The sequence below is a fragment of the Myotis nattereri genome (genome assembly GCF_964212035.1).
Source record: "Myotis nattereri genome assembly, chromosome: 16".
In the NCBI taxonomy this organism is placed as follows: domain Eukaryota; kingdom Metazoa; phylum Chordata; class Mammalia; order Chiroptera; family Vespertilionidae; genus Myotis; species Myotis nattereri.
In genome coordinates, this window is record NC_138091.1 from 21,341,861 (window position 1) to 21,369,813 (window position 27,953).

Below are 27,953 nucleotides of genomic sequence, written 5' to 3' on the forward strand. Positions count from 1 at the left end.
AAAATGGATCACATTAAGCAAAAGTTTCCACAAATATCAGATACACTAATAATCTACCAAAAAAAAAAACAAAAAAAAAACTGCTCTTGATGCACTTTTATAACTATAAATACTAGGGATAGGGATATGTCAGACATTTTAACAGTGATTTGCCATTCTTAACCTTACTCATTCCTCACTATATGAACCCTCCTACTTTCTAATCACATTAAAAGTAACCAAAGCATAAAAATATAACACACACTGACAGTTATAAGTGTGTCACAATTACCACATCAACTTGACATTCTTTTCAAAGTATATTCATAGGAATGCTTGATACAAAATATTAAAGTAACCCACCCTCTCTAATGTAGTATCTTACAGAAAGGACCCTTTCAAGGGGACAACACAAGAGCCTTTAACACTATCTTATCCTTTTTTACTCCTTTTTGATATTATTTTTTTTAAATCACAGCTTTACTGTTTTAATGCAAACTAAAGTAAAAGAAAACATCTGTAGTATTCTTATTAGATTTCTGCAATATTTCCACTAATTCTTGCCAAATATTTCTGGCATTCATTAATTTATACTTACTTAACTAAAACAATAAGAACATTAATAAGGGTGTATATGTGTGTGTGTGTGTGTGTATCTACAGATACATACAGACAATAAGTGCCTGCTTTAGAGCAAGGACACTGCTTTTTACCTCAATTATTCAATTCCCACCTTGCCAAAAAGGTGGAAACTAAAATCATGGGATTTTTAAGATTTACCACAGAGAAATGCCTTTGTGGTAGCATAAATTAGTACCAAATAACCTTAGAAACATAAGCCAGAAACAAAATGCTATGAAAGGGCAACCTAAATCTAGCATTTCACAGCTTCTGCTCTCTTACTCCACCCAGTCTCCTAGGCTCAATGGCTGTTCATAGCCTCCACAAATATTAGCCCGTTTTTTCAAAAGGGGGCAGGAGGGTGCCAAAATAGGGCTAGCGCCGTCAAAATCAATATATACAGAAATATTTTGTGAAAATTTGGGTTCTATTCTCTTAATTATTTATTTTAAAAATAACAGCTTCAAACTTGTTTTAGATGCTGCCCTTCAAACAATGTATAATAGAACATGAAAGAATAAATCTCCCTAAATACAAATTGCTCTTTTGCTTTAAATAAAAACTGCAATTTGCAACTGCCAATTATTTTTTCAAAACTGTGTCCTCAAAGATCCCCATGAGATTAAAAGCTAGCTAATGCCTTAGGTCCAAATCAGAATTTAAGTAAAAGCTTTTTATATATTCAACATATCACCACCGACATACACAAGCAGGAAATGTTCCTGATTAAGAAGCTGGACCCTGCAGCAATCAAGCCCCGCTATAAAATAAATAAATAAAAATATAAAAATTAAGCAAATACTACTGTGACAAATGGGGAGGGATGACATTACTGGTATGAAAGGCCCAAGCACTGTCTCCTCCGCCCTAGCCTCAAAATGAAAAAAAAAAAAAAAAAAAATCACACAAAACAATCCACCTCCCATCAAAAATACAATTCCCCCAAACGGCACGCATTCTTGGGTTAGCCTTTAAAACGTGATGAATCTCGAGGATTGTGTGTTTAAGCAGCGGTCGGAATAACAGTAATATCTTTCTTCTCTCCCGATTGCCTCCTACGGGGGAGGGGGAGACCTTGGCTTGACATCGCCCATTGAGAACGAGACAACAAATCTGGTGCTTCTCTTAAAAAGTACAGTTTCCTCACCCACGGATATAAATGGGACCCAAATCCCAACCCCGAGAGAAAAATCTCCTGCCCTCCTCCCAGGGAGTTTCTTGCTAAGTCACTGAGAAAGGCAAAACAACAAATAAAGCCGAGGCACCTTGCTCTCTCCTCTCAGATCCTGGAAACCTCCTCCTCCTCCTCCTCCTCGCCACTCGAAGGCTTAGAGACAGTGAAAATGTGCCCACCGCCTCTTAGGCATTTCTCACCGGGAGGCTAAGGAAGAAGGCACTGCTATTCGCTCAAGGGATGGGGAGGCCGGAGGAAGGCGAATAGCTGAGGGCCTCGAAGCTCAGGGTTACCACGTCAAAAGGCAACTCCCGTTTCAGGAGCCAGTGGCAGGAAAAAAGAAAAAAAAAATCCTGCCCGATTTGGTGGGTGGATGCTGCAGATGGTTCGGTGGGTCGGGCCGCTGTCTGCTCAGTGGATGCAGAGGCTGGACCACGGCACCGGGAGGCCAAGGGAAGGGGCTGGCCATCCCCGGCCCCATCCCGAGGACAGGTGGGGACGCGACTCCCGGGAAGCCGGTGGGTGCCGCGGCGCCCGGGGCCGCGCCCCTCCCCGCCGCCCGCCGCGGGTGGCGTGGGGAAAGCGGGGTGGGCCCTCCGTGGCCGGGGACACGAGGGCCGAACCCTTTCTCCGGGATCCGAGGGCGACCTGCTCTCCACGCCCTTCCTACCCAAGAATACTTTTCTTGCTAAGTCACCGAGGGAGGAGCGCGATCCCTTCCCGGGGAGGGCGGCGGGTGAAGCGGCGGCGGCCGGGCACCCCAGGACCCGGGTCGGGGAGGAGGGGAGCGAGGGCAGCGCCCTTCCCGGCCTGTTCCCCCTCCTCTCGAGTGTCTCACTCAACGGCCGCCGCGGCCGCCATTTTGAGAGCGAGGAGAGAAGAAGAAGGAGGCGGCGGCAGGGGGAGGGGAGAATGGGAGGGAGGGGACCGGCGCAGCCACATCGTCAGGCCGCCGGGCTCGGCCCGCAGCCGCCCGAGCGCAGCGGAGACAGAGAGAAGGGCGGAGACCCTCGTCGCCTTACCCGAGCGCTGCACCGCCGCCTCCGCAGGGCCTCTTCCGTCCTTCACTCCCATCCACCGGCGGGGGAGGGGGAGAGGGAGAGGGAAGGGAGGAAGGAGGGAGGGAGGGGAGGAGGGAGGGGAGGATGGCGCGCTGGGCCCGGGCCCGGGGAGGGGGAGGGGAGCGGCAGCTCCTCAGCCGTTCCGGGGCGCGAACCCAGGCCCGGCGCTCGCGGTTTCCCTCGCTCGCGCCCGAGCGCTCCCCTTCTTCTCTTTTTCGCTCCCTAGACCCCGGGGTCGCTACTCGTTCGCTCGCTCACTCGCTATCTCGGCCGCCAGACGCCGCCGCCGCCGCCGCCCCGCCGCTCTAGCTCCGTCTGTCACAGGAGCTGCCCCAACGCCCTGACGTCACCGCGCCGCCGCCGCTGCCGCCGCCGCCCCAGACCCGTCGGGAAGGAGGGGGGCGGGAGAGGAGGCGGAGCTGCGGCGCATGCGCCGGCCTGGGCCGGGCTCCGGGCAGCGCTGCCTTCCGCTGAGCCGGCGGTACCCTGGAGCCGGTGAGCGAGGTGGCGCACGAGCCGCTGCTTCTCGCGCCCTGCGCGCCTCCGTAACCTTCGAAATAGTCTCTCGGTTCTCTTTCCCTAGACCCTGGTGTGATTGTTCGGGCCCATGACGAACTCCCCGCCCTGTTCTTGCCGATAAACAACAATCTCCCCAGTTGCGCCCACCAACAGCGGGACCCTCTAGCATCCGTGGATTCCGGGGCCCCGATAGGCTTCGAAATAAAGCCGACTCTGGGCCACGCCATCGACCCTTCTACCTCCAGCTTTGAGTTTATTGCCTAGTTTGGGGCTGTGCGTTGGAAGTAGGTTGGGTTCGCTTGGGGAGAAGAGCCGTTGAGGTGAAAAGGCTGATGGAATGCCCAATTGTCTTCACTTTTATTATAGATTTTTAATTGGGGCAATTTGCTTTTAGATGTGATTCAGCTATTCTTTTCCTTAGTCTCTCTCACACATCTGAGAATCTGAAAGTCTCAAAACTGAAGCCCAAGAAAAGATCTGGAACTTTACCCTTACAAGGTGTGTGTGTGTTTGCTAAATTATGGGCTGAAATACTGATAACAAAGAAGTCTGGGGAATTTGTAGTCAGTTTATTCACACAGAGACGTATGATTTAAAAGAGGCCGGATTGGAGGTTCTGAATCATTTAACATGGGATATTCTTTTAATAACAGGTATCTAGTGTGGTTATTTCATCAATAATTTTCATTGTCCAAGGAAACTCTTTTCCTGAAACATGTAAGTTTAAGGTTATGTTCATTGATTTTATTACTTCCCTTTATGTCGGTAAATACATACACCGCCTTTGGAGAAGCAGCTGAGTTAATGAAAGAAATAATTTGGGTATGAATCCTGGATGAGCCGCTTACCAGAAGTATGACCTTGGCTAAATTACTCTCTCTGGCCTGGGCTTCTCATGAAATAGACTTAGTAAATAACTAATTTGTAAGGCTTTTGTGAGAATTAGGGGATGCTGCATGTGTAAAGCAGACTGCCTTAGTTAGGAATCACAGGTAACTCGTGTAACAGTTCCTGTAGCTTGGTACCAAAACAGGTTTCTTTTTATCAAAAAAGGTTGTCTCTGTCCCTGGAGGTGTTCAAGAGGAACAGGAGTGAATTGCCTGGAGGGTTTGGTTTTCTCCTTGATGAAGGCAGAGAAGGAAATCAAATGGTCTCTGCAAGGTCTTTTTCAGATTTACAGTTAAGGGGTTCTCTAGTTAGATAAGGACAAAACGAGGGATAGAGAAGTCTGTGCTACATCCAGTAACAGGAAATAAACATGAAATAAATTAACATCTCTTCTTCTAAAAATCTACCTTTTCTGTCTTTTTAAATATTATTTATTGTTGCCTGATATCACACTTCTTAATATTTAATTGGCTGAGTAAATCAGTTCTTTATTTTATTTTTTAAGCCAGAATATGTATATTTTATTTTTATTTTATTATTTTCTTTATTGATTAAGGAATTACATATGTGTCCTTATCCCCTCGTTGAGTTCTTTATTGTCTTAAATGAATGTTCCAAAAGCCAACACAATTGTCCAGAATCATCTTAGGATCACATTAATAAACACTGATTTAATGCAAATTGGTAGCACTAATCCCTATAAACCTTGAGTTCATAGACTCATATGTTTAGAATATTTTAAAATCTGTATTATGTAATTCTGTACTAAATTGAGACCAGGTTTTATTTTTATAACAATCCTTAAGAAACATACACCAATAAACCTGCTTGGAAGGAATGTGTAAAAACTTTCTTCCTCAATAATAATTTTTCAGAACAGAAATAAAACTGTTATATGCTTGATAGGGAGCAATGTGCTCTGCTTCTGTGCACTTTCTTTTCAGTCGCTAAAATAATAGCTCTATCTTATTGAACACTTGTCTATTGAGACTGGAAAATTAGGACATCTATGCTATCAATCATAATTCATAAGGACTTACCCAGGTCCTGCAAGAATGCATCCACCAGGAAACATTTAATAATGAATATTTTAGATGATGTTTCTTGAAAAAAAAAGTATAAACATCCATTTTACTTACAGCCCAAGGAAAGATCTGAAACTAACAATCTCCCCATTCATTTGCATTGCAAATCTATATTTTTCAAGTAAACATTTCCAAAATGGAAACATTTGTTTTAATTGTTGCAGTAAAATTGGTGTTAGTTTAAACAGTGCTGCAAATAAGCTGATTGGAAGAAACACTCCAAAAATATTGCTATTGGGGAGAGGACAAAATGTCTTCTAAAAGTAGCTCCAGAGCTAAAATCTGTTTACAATGAACACAAATGTTAAAATATTGTTTTGATAATTAAACTGTCTCCTGTTTATAGACAAATACATTGTTGTGTGTGTATATTTGATAGAAAGCAATTACTAAATGGTGAGAAGGTAGCTCTCAGGCCTACAAATTATATGTATCATTTGAAAGAAGGCCATGACCCAACTGGTAAGAGACTCACTCCAGGAGATTTTAGCTAATTGATTATGTACTTGCATTTTCCCAAAGCATGGACATGTAAATGAGGGCAAGTCCAACTAAATCAGTCATTCTTCATCTCAGCATCATGACATCCTTATGTGTCGTAAACATTGGGAGGCCAAAGAAACAAAGAGTATTAAAAGAGGTGAGCCTGGCCAATGTGGCTCAGTGGTTGAGCATCTGCCAATGAACCAGAATGTCACTGTTTGATTCCCAGTCAGGGCACATGCTGGGGTTTTGGCCTCAACCCCCAGTAGGGGTTGTGCAGGAGGCAGCCAATCAATGATTCTCATCATTGATGTTTCTATTTCTCTCTCCCCATCCCTTCCTCTCTCTGAAATAAATAAAAACATTAAAAAAAAAAAAAGAATAGAGGTGAAACTCCCAGCCTGGACTTGAAGCAATATTTAGAAACAGCAGTTTGTAATCTAAAAAATTAAATATACATACATATATATGTACATATATATGTATATATATATATATACATATATATGTATGTATATATAGAGAGAGAGATAGATAGAAAGAGAAATAATTTTAAAGTGCTAACTTAAAGAAACAATACAAAAAGATGTATCAGCCTGGCTAGTGTGGCTCCGTAGGTTGAGCATCATCCAGTGCACTGTAAGGTGGCCGATCTGATTCCTGGTGAGGGCACATGCCCAGGTTACGGGTTCAGTCTCCGGTTGGGTCGTGTACAGGAGGCAACCAATTGATGATTGATGTTTCTCTCTCTCTCTCTCTCCCTCTCCATTTCTCTCCAGAATCAATTTAAAAAATATTTTAAAAATAGATGTATTGCCATGATGGGTTTGGCTCAGTGGATAGAGTGTTGGCCTGCAGACTGAAGGGTCCCGGGTTCAATTCTGGTCAGGGGCATGTACCTTGGTTGTGGGCATGTCCCCAGTGTGGGGTGTGCAGGAGGCAGCTGATCGATGTTTCTCTCTCATCGATGTTTCTGACTATCTCCCTCCCTCCCTCTCTGTAAAAAAAAAATCAATAAAATATATTTTAAAAAAGAATTAGATGTATCAAATTCATTCTAGATTTCACTACAGTAGAACAGGCGAAGGAGTAAAACTTTCTTCCCTTTTGTGCCTGTATACCTAATAAAGTAAAAGATTAACTCTTACTTAATGGACTTAAAGTTTTTATGAAGGAAGTGATTTAAAGCAGACCTTTAAAAATGACTAAAGTTTTTAAATGACTAAAATTTTAATTAATTCATTCAATGTATATTTATTGAATGCCTTCTAAGTACCAGACCCTGTGCTGGATGCTGAGTATGCACAATGAACCAAACAGAATTCCTGAGCTCGTGGAGTTTATATTCTGGCAGAAGACAGGGGGAAAAGGAGACAAAGCTATAAAAGCAATAAACAGTAATGAGGTGGAGAAAAACAGTGACTACCTTAGTGGTAAGGGACATTTTTGAGGAATGAGTGAGATTTAAGCTGATATTTGAGTAGCCAAGGGATTCCAGATGAAGGAACAGCAAGTGCAAAGGCCCTGAGGCAGGAAATGAAAGAATGCCCAGGCAGATGGAGTGAAATGACGGTGAGGAAGGAGGCCTCATGACTGGTCCAGGAGACATCATTCATATTCTACTCCCTGAAAAACCCAGCAGAGAAAAAAGCAGGAGATAAGATCAGAGAGGCAGATAGGAATCAGATCATGCAGGGCCTTGAGAACATAGTAAGGAGTTTGGATTTCCTTTTTATAGTTGTGGATAAAGAAAGGAAGGGAGGGAGGGAGGGAAGAAGAGAGGAAGGAAGGAGGGAGGGGAAAGAAGAAAGGAAAGAAAGAAACAAAGGAAGAAAGGAGGGAGGAACAGAGGGAGAAAAGAAAGGGCTTTTAACAAATAGTTATATTGTTTTACCTTTTTAATATGGAAAATTTCAAGTATATAAGAAAGTTGGCAGAATCTATGTATATAAAAGCCTAAGCGACCAAACAACCGGTTGACCAGTCGCTATGATGCGCACTGACCACAGGAGCTCAACCCAGGAGCTGCCACCTGGTGGTCAGTGCACTCCCGCAGCCAACCTCCCACAGCCAACCTCCCGCAGCAGGCCAACCTCCCACAGTCCCTCAGCCAGCTGACCCCGATTGGCCCTGATTGACCCCAATCGCTGGCCAGGCCGTAGGACCCCACCCATGCACGGATTTGTGCGCCGGGCCTCTAGTTAAATAATAAAACCTCATATACCCATCCTCAGATTTCACAATTATAAACTCATGCCTAACTTGTTTAATCTATATTCCCACTCATTTCCCCCTCATTATTTTTTAAAAGATTACTTAATTGATTTTTAGAGAGAGAGGAAGGGAGAGGATGATAGAAACATCAATGTGATAGAGAAACATCAATTGGCTGCCTCCTGCACACCCACAACCAGGGATCAAACCCCAACCCAGGCATGTGCCCTGACCAGGAATTGAACTGGGAACCTTTTGGTTCACAGAACAATGCCCAACCAACTGAGTCACACCAGCCAGGTCTCCCCTTCTTATTTTGAAGCACATGCCAGATATCACATTATTTCACTCATTAACAGTTTAGTATATACCTCTCCTTAAAAAACTTTAAAAACAATCACAGCACCATAATTACACCTACAAGGATAACAATAATTTCTTTTTCTTTTTTTTTTTTATTGCTAAAAGTATTACAAAGAGTATTACATATGTGTCTTTTTTTTCCGCCCCCGCCACAATAATTTCTTAAGGATATTTGATCATCAAAGACATTGAGTGATACAAAGTAATGGGGAAATTGGACAAGCAATACAATTAAGCAATCTTGGATAATAGGACTCTCCTGGATTATTTGAGATTGGCCCACAATTTTCTTATGGGATAAATTAAAAGGTTAATATAGCCCTGGCTGGTGTTGTTTAGTGGTTAGAACGAAGGTCCTGTAGACCGAAGGGTGGCGAGTTTGATTCCCAGTCAAGGGTACGTACCTGGGTTTTGGTGCAGGAGGCAACCAGTCTATGTGTGTGTGTGTGTTTTTCCCTCTCCCCATCCCACTCTCTCTGAAAATCAATGGATAAGGACACATATGTAATACCTTAATCAATAAAGAAATTAAAAAAAAAAAAAAGCCCTGGCCGGTTTTGCTCAATGGATAGAGCTCGGCCTGCGGACTGAAGGGTCCCAGGTTCGGTTCCTGTTGAGGGCACATGTCCCGGTTGCAGCTGGATCCCCAGTGGGGGGTGTGCAGAGGCAGCCCAATGATTCTCTCTCATCATTGATGTTTCTATCTCTCTTTCCCTCTCCCTTTCTCTCTGAAATCAATAAAAATATATATTTTTAAAAAAGAAAATCAATGGAAAAAAATATCCTCTAGTGAGGATTAACAACAAAATTAATATAAACAATTGGTCTTTTATCCAATTGAAATTAATATTACTATTGTAACTGATTTACACCGCATATAAGTGTCAACAGCTAAAATTTCACACAGTAAAATGTTTTATCTGCAAAACTTAACCCAGGAAAATTGCATGTAGTCAAAATCATGACCACAAAAGGCTTTCACAGTAACAGAAACCATAAAAAAGAGACTTAAGAAAGCATGATAAATATTTCAAATTTCCTTTGTAAAATTATTACAGGAAGAAAACCAATCTCAATGAGAATAACGAAAATAACTGAGTTAAAATGAAAATGAAAGTTGGAAGTGGTATAACTGCTAATAAATATATTTCCCTAAAAATTCACTGAAGTTAGTGTAATTCTGACTAAAACTTTTCACCCTAGCCGGTGTGGCTCTGTGGGTAGAGCACTGGCCTGCGGACTGACGGGTCCAGGGTTTGATTCCAGCCAAGAGCACATGCCTGGGTTGTAGGCTCGGTCCCCAGTAAGGAGTATGCAGGAGGCAGTCAATCAATGATTCTCTCTCATCCTTGATGTTTCAATCTCTCTCTCCCTCTCCCTTCCTCTCTGAAATCAATAAAAAAAATTTTTTTTATGGATTCACAAATGAGTCAACATGTCCTTGAGGTCAATACATAACAGTAAAACTATGTTTCATAGTATAGGGCACCACTGTCCAATAGACATATATTATGAAACATGAATGTACTATAATTTGAAATTTTGTAGTAGCCACATTTTAAAAAGGGGTGAAATTTTCTTTTTTTATATTCTTTTAAAATCCAGTGTATACATTTTACACTTATAGTGTATCCAAATCCACACTAACTATATTTCAAGTGTTTAGTAACCCATGTGACTAGTGGCAACCAGATTGGATAGTACAGGTCTGGGGGAAGGCAATGCAGATAGAAAGAATGGTTTGAGCAAAGGTATGAAGTTAAAAATGTGGAAGGCATATTCTGGGAACAAGAAATGGCTCCAGTGTAGTATCTGAAAAAGAGTGTAGGAGAGAGGGTGGAGGTAGATGGAGGGTTGTGGAGGGGGCTGTAAGACTGGGAAGATCATTTGGACTGGAAGGTTTTGATGATCTTGAGGCTAGTCTGTCCTGTTTGCTATGGAGCTGCCTATATTGTCTTTGTGTAAGACCATAAACCAATAACCTTCTTTTTCCAAAGAGAACTTGCTCTATTCCCTTCGGTAACACACTCCTTTCCCCTCCCAGTTGCTATTTCTACTGTCCCTCCTTCCACTATTGACTGTACAGAGAAAGGAAGGACTGAATTCCAGCTCTCCAAATGATGGTCCAGAAAACCACTAATGCTAAGTTATACTAAAACATACCCTAAATCATGGTTTTCATACTTTCCTTTTTTTTCCCAAAAGCTTAGTTTTCCAAACAAAATATTGTACAAAATGCCACATACATTTTTTTAAAGCAAACAAAAATAGAACTTCCCTGTTTTTTACTGTTTTTGCTGTTTTAATATCTATTTATTGATTTTAGAGAGAGACAAAGGGAGAGAGGAAGAGAGAGAAACATCGATTTGTTGTTCCACTTATTTATGCATTCATTGGTTGCTTCTTGTATGTGCCTGACTGGAAATCAAATCCTAACCAACTGTGCTACCTGGCAAGGGCCTAAATCTTAATAATTTTTAACTGAAGGTTAAAAGTCAAAAATTTCCCGTGTCATTAAATAATCTTCAAAAGCACCATCTTTTAATGGTTAATAAGTATCTCATTGGGGGAGGGGGAATGGGAGATATCTGTAATACTATCAACAATAAAAAATATATTTTTAAAAAATCTCATTGTATTTGTTTTTCAAAGGGCCTCTATAGGTATTTTAGATGGGATAGTCCTTTTTATTTTTGAATTGAACTTTTTATTTTGACACAATTATAGATATAATAATAGAAAGATTCTTTATACCCTTATACTCTACCTAATAGTAACATCTTGCAAAACTATAATACAATATCCTAACTAGGATATTGACATTGATACAATTAACATACAAAACATTTCAATCAACAGGACCCCTCACCTTTCCCTTCCATAACCAGTCACATCTACTTCCCTCCCACCCCAGCCCCTTAACCCCTGACAACCACTAATCTGTTCTTCACTCTCTAGAATTTTGTCAATTTAAGAATGTTATTTAAATGGAATCAAATAGTATGTAAGCCAGTCCTTTGGAGATTGGCTTTTTTTACTCAGCGTAATCATCTGGAGATTGATCTAAGTTGTTGGGTATATTCAGTCGTTTATTTCCTTTTTCTTTTTTTAATATGTTTTTATTGATTTGAGAGAGAGAGAGAGAGAGAGAGAGAGAGAGAGAGAGAGAGAGGAAGGTAGAGGGAGAGAGAAAGAAACATGGATCTGCTGCCTCCTGCACACTCCCCACTGGGGATTGAGCCCACAACCCACGCATGTGTCCTGACTGGAATTGAACCGGCGACCTCTTGGTGCATGGGAAGACACTGACTCAGAGGTAAGCACCTTCAACAAAACTTCTCTATGTATATTCAGGTATATATTTCTGAGTGTATATACTTGGATTTTGAAAAATAAAATTAGGACCATAATACATTATTATCCTGCAAAATATTTTCTAAAATTAACAAAATAGCATGGACTGATTTCCAGGTTGGTACTAGAGATCTATTTTATTCTCTTTAATGGCCGCACAGTATTTCATAGCAGAAATGTGCCATAACTTACTTAACTATACCCTACTGATGAATTAAGTTATTTTAAAATTTTTTGCTATTATAAACAAAGTACTTTTTAAAATATATTTTATTGATTTTTTACAGAAAAGAAGGGAGAGGGATAGAGAGTTAGAAACATCGATCAGCTGCCTCCTACACACCCCCTACTGGGGATGTGCCCGCAACCAAGGTACATGCCCCTGACTGGAATCGAACCCGGGACCCCTCAGTCTGCAGGCCGACGCTCTCCACTGAGCCAAACAGGTTCGGCATAAACAAAGTACTTTAATGAATACCTTTCTTTTAGAGTTGAAATAGCTAGGTCAAAGGGTTTGCAATTTAAAACTTGTCACAGATGCTCTCAGATTATCCTTCAAATTTACCTACCAATTTACAATCACAGGATTTGAGAACATCCATTTATCCATATTCTCACCAACAATGAAATATTATAAATTCCTGCAACTTTTGACTATCTGGTAAATGAAATAAAAACTAAAAGTCATTATTTGTAGATTATATGATTACTTGCCTGGGAAAACCAAGAAAATTAACTAAAAAACAACAACAACAAAATTAAGTTTTAACCAAAGAGCCAAGGTGTGTGAGAAGGAAAGCACTTTCATACCTACAGGAAGTATAAATTGTACTTTGGAGGGCAGTTTCTCAGTCTGAGTCAGAAACATTAAAAACATGCATCTCTTCTGACCCAGCAATCAAAACCCATGATTTTTTCCCTGGAGAAATAAAGAAATGTGCAAAGATTTAGCTGCAATAATTTTTACTGAAGCATGGCTTATAGCTTGCAAACAACCTATATGTCTAAAAACAAGGGACTAGTTAAGTGATGGCTCATTCATACAGTTACGCACAACACACCCATTAGAAGTGATCATGTACATCAAAATTTGTTGACAAGTTAATGTTTTCATATTATAGTGCTCAGTTTAAAAGATCACAAAATAGTATATAAATATACCAATAAAAATGTGTATAAATAGTCCTAAATTACCCATCAAATTTATTTTTATCAAATTTAGTCTCCTCTAAAGGTAAATTCTTTCTTGAAGGCAAAGCCAAAACAGCCATCCAAATGTAAGCTTAGTATCTGACATCTCAGCTAAGCTACCGGGAGTAGATGCAAATATAAAACTCAGAGATAATCCTAACAGAAAAAGAAATGCTCGTTCTGGGACCTTAAAATGAGGCTTCTTAATGAAATTAGCAGCTGTTTGAATAATCTCTCTGTGTTTGTTTATAAAGAGCACAAACTCTACCAGCATCTTCCAAGATTATTTTAAGTGCCCCCAGGGACCTTAGGAACCCCATATTGCCCCTGCCATTTAGATGCTTATCCACTGGTTGGACAAATCCAAACAAGCTGCTGTCAGCTAAACATTGTAGTGCCCCCAGCAAAAAGGCGGGGCAGTGTTTGCTCTGAGACAATTCCCTGTCTTCTCAAAGCATGAATCAGCCCCATTGTCCCACCAGCCTCGGTGCACCACGCATTCTGCTCTTCACAGCGAATGACAAAGGCAGGAATAAGGCAAAGAAACTTGAGAGTCTGGGTGAGGAGGAGAACGCAAGGCCGTAACATTTAATCAGGCTTGAAAAGAGAGCGTCAGAATTTCAGAGGGTCTGCTTCAGAGAAATGGTTGGAAATGTGTCAGAAGACTAATTTCATGGAGAAAATCTAATTAACAAAATAATACTTGGCAGTTGATCAGTATGTTTTTTAATTCAAAGGTAAAGGAGTCTCCAAATGTGAATGTATACAATTTTTCTGGGCACCCATCCATGTCAAACTTATCCTTTCTTCCTCCACTGGCTTCCCTTTCATCCAAGTTTCTTTTCTTCATCCTCCTCCCCCCTGCTCCTTCCCAGTTGGAAACAAATGATAGTTTAACCTGGATAATACGCTCCCGTGTTCTCATTGTACAAGCTGACGTTCACTCAGCTGGCCTACACCTTTCATGCAATTTATTTTACAAAGGGGAGGAATTTTTGTCTCCCAGTTATAGCACCAAAATGTCAGCTCTTTTTAAATCCCCGTAAGGCAGTTCGAGGCCATGTCTTTCTACTCTACGATAAGTCAATTTACTTCTAGTGTATTAGTTAGGACTCTGGTTTTAAGTAACAGAAACCCATTTGAGCTAGCTTAAAAAGGTAGAGAGATGCCGAAACCGCTTTGGCTCAGTGGATAGAGCGTCGGCCTGCGGACTGAAGGGTCCCAGGTTCGATTCCAGTCAAGGGCATGTACCTGGGTTGCGGGCACATCCCCAATAGGAGATGTGCAGGAGGCAGCTGATTGATGTTTCTAACTCTCTCTATCTCTCTCCCTTCCTCTCTGTAAAAAATCAATAAAATATATATTTTTTTAAAAAAAAAAAAAAAGGGGGTGGGGGGGAGAGGACAATTTTTAAAGGATAGAGAAGTGCTTTCAGCACCAAAGGCCAGGTATGAAGCAAGGCCACTGAAAAGATCTGGAACCAAGAGCAGTGAAGCAGTCTCGAGTCTCTACTTCTCCCTCCCTGCTTCGTTCCTTTTCTTTCTTCAGATCCACTCTCACCCCCTGCCCCAATCTGCTTTACAGGCAGAATATGACTGCTGTATAGCTCCCAATTTACATGTTTAAACACCAGTCAACTGCAGATTGATTATGTTTCAGTCCAATCCTAAGTCCTCCAAAGAAACAACTGTAATCATCACCCTGGGCAACATGTCCACCTCTGCTACAGAGAGCCATGGCCAGGAAGGCAGTCAGGTGATAGCAAAACCACTCCAATGATGTGATATGTGGGTGTGCTTCCCACAGAAAGGGGAGTGGCAAGTGGGCTGAAGAAATAACCAAAAACATAAACCAAATCAGTTTATTGCTTTGATATTTGGACTATTTGGTAACAGAACTTTTTCTTGTTGAAGCTCAAGAATATCCTAAAGAAAAGATTTCTAATTACATTTTTACAGAATAAAGTTTGCAGGACCATGGCCAGTTCACATAGCAGAGTTGAGACATGTGACCACTTCTCATGGTTAGTCCAAATAACCGTGCTCTTGGATCCCAGTTGCACCAAATCTCTTAGCCTTTCCAGTTTTCAAGGATCAGTAAGCTCAAAATTAAGTAGTAAATTCTGACTTGATCCTGAGTACTGGACAGATTTATGGAAATAACTTGGATCTTGGAAAAGGCTACTCAAGGATCATTAGAGTTCAATAATGAATGTGTTGACAATAGTACTAAAAGCTTTCTCCTCTTGGCCATGTGCTAGCTTATCTTGGCTTCTTCATCTGTAAAATGAGAGGAATAACTTTTTTATTCCTACCTCATACGGTTGATTGTGGGTCAAATGAGGTTATATAATGACAAGTACTTTGTACACTATAAAAAATACTACAAGTATGTCACTTGTATATTTCATGCCTCATCAAGCTTTGGTACAAAGAACTATTTCATATAATACAATGTCAGTTAAGTTAAGAACAAGTTCATTTCAACAAATGGCACTGGAACAACTGGACATCAATATGCCAAAAAAAAAAAAAAAAAAGTACAAATACAAGCATGAAATGAATCATAGACCTAAATATAAACCTAAAACTATAAGCCTTCTAGAATAAAATAGAGGAGAAAATATTTGTGAGTTAGACAAAAATTTCACAGAGAAGACACATACAGCATGAACCACAAAAGAAAAAACTGATAAATTAGACTCATTAAAATAAAAATGATGGCGGCGGGGATACCGAGTTGGCATTTTTATCGACTACAGCCTTGTCTTTCTAGGTGCTGGTAACAGTAACCTGCTTTGCTTGTCCACTCAGGGGTCCAGCACCTTCTCTGGGGCCCAAGAATGATTTGAAGGAAAGTAGAAGCTGTAAATCTGCTCAACTTCAGTCTGAAGTTAGAGGTCTAAAGAGCGAACAAATAACGTATAATGGAATCCAACTCTTTGAAGACGAATTTTCAAGCAATTTCTTGTATAATCTAGTTGTATACAATTTCTTGTATAGATTCTAGCTGTTTAAATTTTCAAATAATCATTTCCATCCTTAAAAATAAAGGTTCTTTTTATCCTTCAAAAAAAAATAAAAATTTCCTTTCTTGAAAAGACACTGTTAAGAAAATGAAACTATAAGACACAGATTGGAAGAATATACTGCAAAACACACATCTGATAAAAGATTTGTATCCAGAATATATAAAGAACTCTCACACTCAGTAATATTAAAAAAGCCCAATTAAAAAAGGGCAAAAAGATTTGAACAAACACTTCACCAGGGAAGAGGAAAAGAGAGTAAGTAAGCATATGGGGGGAAAGTTCAACATCATTAGCCATTAGGTACATGAAAAATTATAATGAGATATCACACTACATACCTATTATAATAACTAAAATAGAAATAAACAAATTGACCATATCAAATGTTGTAGAGGATACAGAACAACTGGAATGAACTCTCATGCATGCCGGTGGGAATGAAAAAATGGTACAGCTGCTTTGGAAAACAAATAGGCAGTTTAGAATAGTTAAACATACATTTATCACATGAGGCAAATATCCCACTCCTAGGTATGGAGTCCTTACAGATGAATAAAAATATATCGCTGCACAAAGACCTATATGCAAATGCCTATATCAGCATAATTTATAATTGTCAAAAGCTGAAAACAAACCAAGTATTCTTCAACTGGTGCATAGATAAAGACATATGGTATAGCCATACAGTGAAATACTATTCAGCAATAACAAGGAGCAAATTATTGATACACTGACATGGATGAATCTTAGATAAATTGTGCTGAATGAAAGAAGCCAGGCTCCAATGATTCCATTGTTGGACATTCTGGAAAAGTCAATAGTGTAGGAACAGAAATCAGATCAGCAGCTGGGAGGGGCAAGGGGTAAGAGTTTGGCACAGACTGCAGAAGAGCATGTGGGGACTTTTTGGGGTGGTATCTTCATTGTGATGGTATTTATGTGACAGCATATGTTGGAGAAAAGTCATATATCTGTGCACCTATTCCTTAATAAATCTGACTTTTTTAAAAAAAGAACAGTTTAGCAGGTCCTCAAAAAGTTAAACATAGCCCTGGCCCGTGTGGCTCAGTTGGTTGAGCATCATCCCATGCACCAAAAGGTGGCCAGTTTAATTCCTGGTCAGGGTACATGCCCAGGTTGCGGGCTCAATCTCCTGGTCAGGTGCGTGTGGGAGGCAGCCAATCGATGTTTCTCTCTTTCTCCATCTCCCTTCCCCTCTCTCTGAAATAAATAAATAAATAAATAAATAAATAAATAAATAAATAAGTCACATTTAAAAAGAAAAGTTAAGCATAGAATTAGCATATGATCCGACAATTCCACTCCTAGGTATACACTCCAAAATAGTGAAAGCAGGTACTCAAATAGGCATAGCAGCATTATTCACAATAGCCAAAAGTTGGAAACAACCCAAATGTTCATCAGAAGATTAATGAATAGCCCAAGCTGGTTTGGCTCAGTGGATAGAGCATCAGCCTGTGGACTGAGGAGCCCAGGGTTCAATTTGGGTCAAGGGCACATGCCCTGGTTGCAGACCTGATCCCCAGTAAGGGGCCTGCAGGAGGCAGCTAATCAATGATTCTCGCTCATCATTGATGTTTCTATCTCTCTCTCCCTCTCCCTTCTCTGAAATCAATAAAAATATATTTAAAAATAAAAATGGATTAATGGATTAAAAAAATTTGGTACAGCTCTGGCTGGGTGGCTCAGTTGGTTGGAGTGTTGTCCCATACACCAAAAAGGTTGTGGGTTCCATCCCCAGTCAGGGCATGTTCAGGAGGAAACCGATCAATGTTTCTCTCTCATATCAATGTTTCTCTGAAGAAAGGAAGAAAGAAAGAAAGAAAGAAAGAAAGAAAGAAAGAAAGAAAGAAAGAAAGAAAGAAAGAAGAAAGAAATGGAAGCATTAAAAACATATCTTAGGGTGAAGATTAAAAAAAAAGTGGTCTATACATTCAATGGAATTTCATTCAACCATAAAAAGTGAAATTCTGATACATGCTACAACATGGATAACCCTTGAAAACATTATGCTAAGTGATATAAGCCACACACAAAAGGAATATCATATTATATTAAATAAATATTATAAAAGTCTATTGTGCTAATTTGATATATGACAAATGGGACTTCATAGCCCCTCTATGAATTTGTAATCACTTTTAGTTTGTTAATGTTCTTTTTTTAAAAAAATATTTTTATTGATTGATTTCAGAGAGAGGAAGGGAGAGGAAGAGAGAAATAGAAACATTGATGATAAGAGAGAATCACCGATTGGCTGCCTCCTGCATGACCCCTACTGGGGATCAAGCCCACAACTCGAGTATATGCCCTTGACTGGAATCGAACCTGGGACCCTTCAGTCCGCAGGTCAATGCTCTATTCACTAAGCCAAACCAGCTAGGGCTTGGTGTATTTTTCTATTGCTGTATTTATCCTTTCCTTGTTGATTAGTAAGAGATATTAATTGTTTGTCTATGCATATATTACAAATATTTTCCCCAGTTTGCCATTGGCATTTTAACTTTGTGGTGGGATTTGGCATAAAGAAATTTTTTGTTGTTTTTTTTCCAATCAGAACCGTTTTGTTTTTCTTCATGCTTTCTACCTTAAGGTCATATTTAGAAATTCCTTCTGCTCCCCAAGATTATAATAATATTTATTATTTTTCTTTCTGGAACATTTATGGTTTTATTTTACACATTACTTTGTATGTGATTTAGGGTAGAAATAATAACAGCTAATATTTATGGGGCACAGTTTGTGTAATAGGTACCATGTCCTTACTTTTTAGCATCCATTATCTCTTTTAGTCCTTACAACAAATGAAGTAGGCACTTTTACTACCTTGTTTATAAATATGGGAGAAATGAGGCTTAGGAAGGTTAAGTATCTTGCCTGCAATTACATAACTAATCAGTGTCAAAACTGGCATTCAAACCCTAAGTCTCTTTACTCTCAAAAGATCTTACTTGCTGTATGTATTTTCTTCCTTCCACAAATATCATGAGTCAAATTTTCAAATATCTTGCCCTAACCGGTTTGGCTCAGTAGATAGAGCGTCGGCCTGCGGCCTGAAGGGTCCCAGGTTCGATTCCAGTCAAGGGCATGTACCTTGGTTGCGGGTACAACCCCAGTAGGGGGCGTGCAGGAGGCAGCTGATCGATGTTTCCCTCTCATCGATGTTTCTCTCTCATCGATGTTTCTAACTCTCTATCCCTCTCCCTTCCTCTCTGTAAAAAATCAATAAAAAAAATACTTTTAAAAAATTTTCAAATATCCTGTTATAAAATCCATCACTGATCAAAATGCCACTCTTATCATCTAGTAGCTTTTGCTAAGTTCTTGGGTCTATTTCTGCCCTTTTCTATTCTATTGATTCTTTTGTCTATTCGTGTGCCAGTGACATACTGTTCTAGTGACTGCTGAATTATTTATACATTCTATTATCTGGAAGGCCAAGTCATCCCTAAATGCTCTTCTTTTTCAAAGTTTTCTGATCTTCTCTTCATTATTTATACTTCCAGAAAAACTTTACAGGTTTGTTGCAAAGTCCCCAAGAAATTCCATTGAGATTTTTGCTGAATAAAGGCAGGGGGCTGGGGATGCCTTGCTTGCTGAGAACTGAGTTCATCAGATTCCTCAGTCATAGCATACTTGGTCTGTGTAAGGCCCTTCACTTCACTTAACCCCTCCCTTAGTCTTGGTCTACATTCTCCTTCCCTCCTTCATAAACACCCACTGTTACATGTTTGAAATGTACCCTTGGATATATATGTATTCTTGTAATATATACTGCTATTTCCAGCCTATATTTTATTTTATTTTTAAAAACATACTTTATTGATTTTTTTACAGAGAGGAAGAGAGAGGGATAGAGAGTCAGAAACATCGATAAGAGAGAAACATTGATCTGCCGCCTCCTGCACACCTCCTACTGGGAATGTGCCCGCAACTAAGGTACATGCCCTTGACCGGAATCGAACCTGGGACCTTTCAGTCTGCAGGTCGACGGCTCTATCCACTGAGCCAAACCAGTTAGGGCATCCAGCCTATATTTTATTTTATTTTATTTTATTTTATTTTATTTTTATTTTTTCCAGCCTATATTTTAAATTCATAATTGGTCCAAGGATCTTTTCTGTTTCTTTTTTTTAAATTCAACACTCTATTTTTATGACCTATTATATGATGCTGCATGTAAAAATCTAGCTCATAGGTTCTACTGCTGAGGAGCATTATACAGGATCCGTCCAAATATTCCACCAATGAGAGACGCCTAGGATGCTCCCAACTCCTAATTTCCACAACAAAGATGCAGTGAACATTATCCCTTATGGACCTGAGAACTCTCTGGAGTACATACCCCAGGTTGGGATGACTGGTTGTTGGGTCTTTGCATCCTTGATGTCACCAATTCTGCCAAACTTCTTTCTAGGACATCTGTACCAGTTTGCACTAGCTTAATAATGCAAGAGGATTATGCATTATGCTCCCACTGACTTTAGAGAGAGAGGAAGGGAGAAAGAGAGGAAGAGAGAGAGAGACATCGATTGGCCTTGACCGGAATCGAACCTGGGACCCTTTAGTTCACAGGCCGATGCTCTATCCACTGAGCCAAATTAATTTAGTTACTCTAACAAGAATAAGGTTGTCCAATTTCTCAGAAAGTCCTGATGGCATTGCATTTAATTTATAGATAAATTCTGGGAGTGGGAACTATTTCTTTACACAAACTGTCAGTTAATGCTTCTGTGCTTAGCTCTAACTTCCACTCCCATCTTGAAAGGTATTTAATGCTTCCAGCTTCCAACTTCTGAGGCTTTCTACAGACATTGTTCACAATGAATCTACTGCGTCTTCCTTCTTGTGGCCTTATTTCTCTGGAGGATGTAGCAGAACAGAGACAGCTGAAACCTAAATCAATTATTACTAATTCATTCTCTTTCCATCTTCCAAAATGTAGTTAACATTGTATATGTTTCCTCTGCTACTATTCTCTTTGACCTATGGGCTTATCATAGTTTTAGTTCTTTCCTGTGACTTTAATAGGGTAACAGGAGGAACCATATAAACCTTTATTTATTTTTTTTAAAGTTCTTTTTTTTAAAAAATATATCTTTATTGATTTCAGAGGGGAAGGGAGAAGGAAAGAGAAATAGAAACATCAATGATGAGAGATAGTCATTGATTGGCTGCCTCCTGCACGTTCCCTACTGGGGATCAAGCCTGCAACCTAGGCACGTGCCTCTGACTGGAATCGAACCTGGGACCCTTCAGTCCACAGGCTGACACTCTATCCACTGAGCCAAACCAGCTAGGACCATATAAACCTTTAGATTTAATTGGCATGATTAACCAGGCATCCATTGTTTTCTATTTATCATATACCTTTTTTTTCTCTCTCCTTTAGTGCTTTATATTGGATAGGCTAAATTCTCTATTGTTGATTTAAAAGATATACCTATTTTTTTTTATTCTCCTTGTGGTTATTCCTAAATAGTACAGTGCTGGTAAATGTTTACCAATTAGTTCTCTGAGGGGGAAAAAAACCACACCCTGATTTGTAGTGTTTGCCAATTTTCATGGTATAAATCAGTGGTTCTTAACCTTGGCTGCACATTAAAATCATCTGGGAATCTTTTTAAAATCCTGATTTCTGGGTCTCATCCTCCGGAAATTCTGTTTCTTTGTTATGGGGTGGGGCCAGGCGCAGAAATCAGGATGTTAAAAAGATTCCCAGGTGATTCTAATGTGCAGCCAAGGTTGAGAACCGCTGGTATAAATACTCCCATCATGGCCAATTTCAAACCTCCAAGGCAGGATCACTGAATCTGGAGTTGGAAAGAGAGGGGCAGCAGCACACCATTATATACTATTTCTACCATACAGACATAGTAGATGTGAATAACCTCACATATATACTAGTAAATTATAGTTACAATGCATCTTGAGTATTTATTATTTTAAAAAAATTTCCTGCCCTAACCAGTTTGGCTCAGTGGATAGAGTGTCGGCTTATAGGCTGAAGGGTCCTAGGTTCGATTCGGGTCAAGGGCATGTACCTTGGTTGCGGGCACATCCCCAGGAGAGAGTGAGCAGGAGGCAGCTGATAGATGTTTCTCTCTCATCGATATTTCTAATTCTCTATCCCTCTCCTTCTCCCTTCCTCTCTGTAAAAAAAATCAATAAAATATATTTAAAATTTTTTCCCCTTAATTCTCACTCAAGGATGTGTGGTTTTTCTCCTCCAATTAATTTGAGAGAGAGAGAAAGGGGAGAAGAGAGAGAGAGAGAGAGAGAGAGAGAGAGAGAGAGAGAGAGAGATAATCATCGATGTGAAAGAGAAACATCAATCCGTTGCCTCCTGTAGGTGGCCCGACCAGGGATGGAACCTGCAACCTTTTGGTGTATGGAATGACGTTCCAACCAAATGAACCACCTGGCCAGGGCAAGTAGTTATTACTTTAAAAAAAATATAATTAGTTTAATTGTAAGAGTGCATAAGTTATGTTTTAATGATGGCTGTAGTTAACAACTGGCTTGCTTAAAATTTAACTATCAGCTTTCACAAGCTGGACAAGCCAGTTCCAGCACACCACTGCCCTGTATTAGTAAAATCCTAGATTATATTGATTTTTCCTATCAAATTTTTGACCATTTCATTGAGGCATGATTGACATATGCTAAGGTGTGCATGCTAGAAGTATGAAATTTTATGTTTAGACACTTGAAACCAATGGCAGGAAGCAGCTGCAGAGCCCTGTGGTTGCCGTCTCCCGTGGGCGTGAGCCTCATCTGTGGGCCTGGCCATGCTGGGGCAGCACTCCTGGGAGCGCTTTCCATTTGGCATCAACAGCATTGCAATTTAGTGTGGCATAAAGCCCATATATCCATCTGGAACTTTTGCTCAAATGCAGAAATGTGACTCACCTTGCTAGTAACTGACCCTGAGTTCATGAAATACCTAAATAATGTGATGGGACAACTAAAAGATTGGTTACACAAGTGTTCAGCTCAGAAACTGGTGGTAGTCATCTCGAATATTAAAAGTGCTGCCCAGCCGGTGTGTCTCAGTGGTTAAGCAATTGACCTATGAACCAGGAGGTCACGGTTCGATTCCTGGTCAGGGCACATGCCCAGGCTTGATCCTCAGTGTGGGGTTACAGGAGGCAGCTGATCAATGATGCTCTTTCATCATTGATGTTTCTATCTCTCTCTCCCTCTACCTTCCTCTCTAAAATCAATAAAATATATATTTTAAAAAGGTGGTGAGGTCTCTGAAAGATGGAGATTTGATACTGAGTGTGATAAGATGGCCAGAGAAGACAGTACACCCAGAGAAGTCTCAGAAAGCTATCCAAGGTGACATGCATTCAGTGATCAGATCACAGCTATCGTGACATTTCTGCTACTGTTGGACATTGCTTATTCATTTGATCTTCTTATTTATGCAAAGATTCATGGTTGTACCTGAAAAGTGGGAAGAGTTGGTACCACAGTTCATTGTGGATTCTGAGCAAGTCCATTGGGTTCCTTCACTACCACAATCCACAAAGTAAACAGCAGAGTAGCCCTGTCCCAGGCTGAAGAAAGAGGGAAACAATGAGAAATGAAGTGGAAAAACTAGCAACTTCTATCAGCCTTCAACCTTCAACACATTAAGTATGAAATCACAAAATTAAGATGGAAGCCTGAAGTTGAAAGAGAACAACAACAACAAAAATGTCAAGACCATTTTTCCTGAAGCTCCCCAGTGTCTCAGGCTCATCAGACTCTCCATAAAAGATCCTTCGTCGAAGTGCTTTTCCTAGAGGGAGGTTGTGGACAGGGTGGCTCTCAGCTGTGGGTCTGGAGCACAGTTTTTCATTTACGCTCAGCAATGCCACCCATCACAAGTCTCTGGAAGAAGGCTATGATCAGCGTCACAGCCAGAATGCCCTAAAACACAGCGGAAGAATGAGGAGGAAACTGTAACAGGGTCTAAAGTACACGGTGCTCAGTAAATGTTGAATTTTAAAAAAAATGTTTGGAAGGAAGGATGCTCAGCAACAGTTATTTGTGTTTACCTCTGGTCTGGTCATGGAATTTAGGGGAAGCGGGAACTTCCATGATTTCTTATATTGAGTTCTATATTGTTTGACTATCTTACAATCAGCAGAGAGCACTGCTAGCATTGTCAGTTTGAAGACTTTGAAAAGAAAGCCCAAGGTCTAAAACATTAACATCTCATACTATTACTCGTACCCATAAAGGAGGTTCAGGGAGGGGGGGGGGGGCGGGGACATTTGTAATACTTTCAACAATAAAGATAAAATTTAAAAAGGAGCTCCTAGTGCAAATGTGGTGTGTGCTAAGCATTTTATAAATACTTAACACATAACTAGGTACAATAATTTTTCTTGTTTAACAGACTAGGAAACTGAGACTCAGCTAGGTCGTATAATTTGTCCAAGGTGACACAGCTAAGAAATGTCACAGCGAGAGTTTGACTCTGGGTCTTTGGCTTGGGAGTCTATTCCTAATCACTATGCTATACCAAAATACTACTATTAGCTGAGGAAAGGGACAAATATTCCTGGAAATCTGAGAGTAAGGTCCAAGCCAGCAAGTGTAAGTTCTTTAAACCTTCTATTTTACACTTAAACTTCATTATGTCACTTTCTGTCTCATAATGCATGTACAAGTTGTTTGAAAATAAAAGCATGTGAGTTATTTCCCATCAAGTCAAATGAATGCTCCAGGAGGATGCCCCGTGTCTCTGCTAGGGCTTCACGTATCCTGGGCACATCACTGGGTATATCCACAGAGAACTGTTTGGCCTACGTTGAGGATCACAGACAAAATCCCCGTTGCTTCTGGCATTCTCTGGTAGATCAACTAGGTCAGAACGTTTTCCTAAGATCTTGAAAGACATCAAACATCAGTTAACTCTGGTCTTGTCCCCGTTCCAGTTCAGGGGATATATTCTTCCTCTTAAGTAAAGCATACCAAATGACCTGACTGGTGACAGCTGACAGATTGGCGGACCTGCTGGCCACGGTATGACATTCCTCAGGCCGGCCCCAGCTGACCCTGACTTGGTCAACTGTTCCTCACAGCCCACAGCCCACTTTCTAGGAATTCACACACAGTGACTGCTGCAATGATACCGTTCAATCCCACACACAGTTGTTAAATGTTTAGTAAGTGCAAAAGTTCATCCACACAAAAAAGTGGGGGGACAGATAGTGGTAATGGTTGCACAATATTGTGAATGTAATTAAAGCCACTGAATTGCACACTGAAAAACAGTTAAAGTGGCAAATTTTGTGTTACATATTCTACCACAGCAATAAAATGATTTAAAACACACACACACACACACAAATTTATCCACCGGCAAACAATATTTTGTCTGGGCCTCAAGGATATTCTGGGGTGGGGCATGGTAGCTGTTTCAGATGAATGGAACTATTAGCCAAGGGGAGAGCAAATCTAACCCGGTAACCCCTTGCTGAAACCCCTTCAATGGCTCCCCATTATTCTTGGGATAAAGACCAAAAGTCTTAACAGGCCTATGAGGCCCTATGTGGTCATCTTTCTGATTTCATTTTGTGCCGCTTCTCTCCTTGCTTTTCCTGTTCCAGCCACCTGGCCTTCCCTCCCTTCCTTTCAACATGCCAAGCTCCCTTCCACCTCAGGGCCATTGCAAAGGGACTTTTCCCCTTTGCTTGAAACCCTTTTACATCCCACTTCATTCTTGGTTCACTCAACTGAAGCATCACTTCCTCAAAGAAGGCCCCAGTATGGGTCAGATTCCATGTTATATGTACTGATAAAACCACATATCTCCCTGTTGTAACTGAAAAATCACAGGAAAACCCCAAGTAACAGTGGCTTAAACAAAAGTGAAGCTCACATGCAGAAGTCCTGCGCTAATCCATGGTGCCTAGAACCCAGGTTTCTTCAGTCTTGTGGTTCCACTACACATGGCTTTCATTCCCAAAGTCGCCTCATGATCCAAGAAAGTAGCCGGAGCTCCAGCCCTTATGTCCACATTCCCACAATCAAGAAGAAGAAAGAGGAAAAAAGGGCAAGCCCCCTCCTTTAAAGACATTTTCTGGAAGTTATACATACCGTTTCTGTTACTATTGGCCAGAATTTAGCTACATGACTACATCTAGATGCAAGAAGGCTGGTAACTGTATTTGTTATTCTAGGTAATCATATGTTTACTTGAAAGTGGACATTTACCTATGCTACTCATAAAGGGAGAATGGACATTGAGGGACTACTAGAGTATCTATCACAATAGCATTAATCTTATTTTGTAATCATACATTTATTTAAGGTGATTATTCAACTGAAGTATTTTCCCTTACTAGATTATTACCTTTATAAGACCTGGGCCTTGTCTGCTTTTGTTTATCATTGTATCCCCTGTGCCTAGCATGGTACTTGCACAATAGGCATTCCACAAAGATTTGTGGACCAAATGTGGAAAGCAGGCTATCATATATATATATATTTGAGAGAGGAAAGGACAGGGAGAGAGAGAAAAAAACATCAATGATGAGAGAGAATCATTGATCGGCTGCCTCCTGCATGCTCCCTACAGGGGCTCGAGCCCGCAACCGGGGCATGTGCCCTTGATTTGAATCAAACCTGGGACCCTTCAGTCTCCTGGCTGGGCTCGTAGGAGAGAAGTAGGAAGAGAGGATTTGCCCAGGCACCTTATCTTGTCTTCCTTAGGCTGTCTGCCTCCAATGGGGTTGGGTGGGGAGAAGGTCCTGGATTATCTAGAATAGGCATTGTGAGTTTGTCCTGGTTCTGGACTATTCAGCAGAGAGCCCATGCAAACACCAGGTCCTGTCTGTCTCCTGTACCTCTCCCACCTCCAGCTGTGCCTGGACAGGATAATGAATGGACAGAACCATACCCTGGGCTCCTTTCCTTCTCTACACTCCCAGCTCCATCCTCTGGCCTTAGGGTTCATGCTGCTGATCAGCCTCAGCCACTCAATTCTCTTGTGGAGCAAACCTCTGCGATGTGGCTGCCTGAGGAAGATGAGACTGTCAGAGCCAAAGGAAGGTGTTGGGAAGTCCTTCCTGACGTTGCAGTCATTCAGCCTGTGCAGGCAAGGTGTGCAACCTGGTCACCGTGCCTGACAAGAATGTGGCCCAACCTAGACTAGACCAGGAAGCAGGGATACACTTGACATCACCAGGAGAAGAGAAAGCCAAGGTAGCGCCACACCTGTTTTTTGGTGGGTAAAAGGAACTTTTTAAAACTCTATTTAAAATGTTATCGCGCTCGCTTCGGTAGCACATATATTAAATTGGAACGATACAGAGAAGATTAGCATGGCCCCTGCGCGAGGATGACACCAAATTCATGAAGCATTCCATATTTTAAAAAAGTTATCTTTAATAAAGAATATAGATAGAGATTTTTTCCTAAAATCTAAAAAGTCAAATAGAAGAAAAACGTTAAGGAAAAACAGAAGCCCTCTGTTCGCCCTATCCTAGCCCAAATCCAGCTCCTCAGATCCAACACTTTTAACTCCTTTTAGCTGCTTTTTCTGTATTTACACCCATCACCGCCCCCCCCCATGTCTAATAATAACAAACTTATATTGATATTCCTTCAATGTTCATTTGCAGGCATGGGCTTCCTATTATGGACTGGGAGGATTTACATCTTACTTCACTCCCTTCTCAATGTCTTTTAACACAAGTTTGGTTAAAAGCCATACTTCATGCTTTTAATATTATGACTATGTAACTATCAATGACCACAGACCCAAGTACATGTCCCTTGAGTTAATTCACTCTTTTTGTCTCAGCTCAGCTTTGTTTGAATCTATGAGCTTCCCCCCCCCCCCCCCCAGGACTCTGTAAACCCCCGTAATCCAATTTTCCCCACAGATAATCCCTCAGATAATCCCTCAATTTTCTTTTTCCTCGTGCAACCCCTCCCCCCACCTGGACAGGTTGCTCTCTGGTCCT

The 27,953-nt window shown here is 40.7% G+C and overlaps 1 protein-coding gene across 3 annotated transcripts in view; it reads right to left on the reverse strand.

The window, feature by feature from the left end:
• Positions 1–27,953, reverse strand: part of PAFAH1B1 (platelet activating factor acetylhydrolase 1b regulatory subunit 1) — a 118,139-nt gene that overhangs the window by 66,156 nt on the left and 24,030 nt on the right. Inside the window, exon 1 of one of the 3 annotated variants that reach the window (XM_081109361.1) lies at positions 3,094–3,209. The exons of 1 other annotated variant lie outside the window; for it this stretch is intronic. The gene's annotated coding sequence lies outside the window, so the exon portion shown is untranslated. Of the gene's footprint in view, positions 1–2,796; positions 3,210–27,953 lie in introns of those variants that run through there. One more of the 3 variants, XM_081109360.1, reaches the window with a different exon arrangement.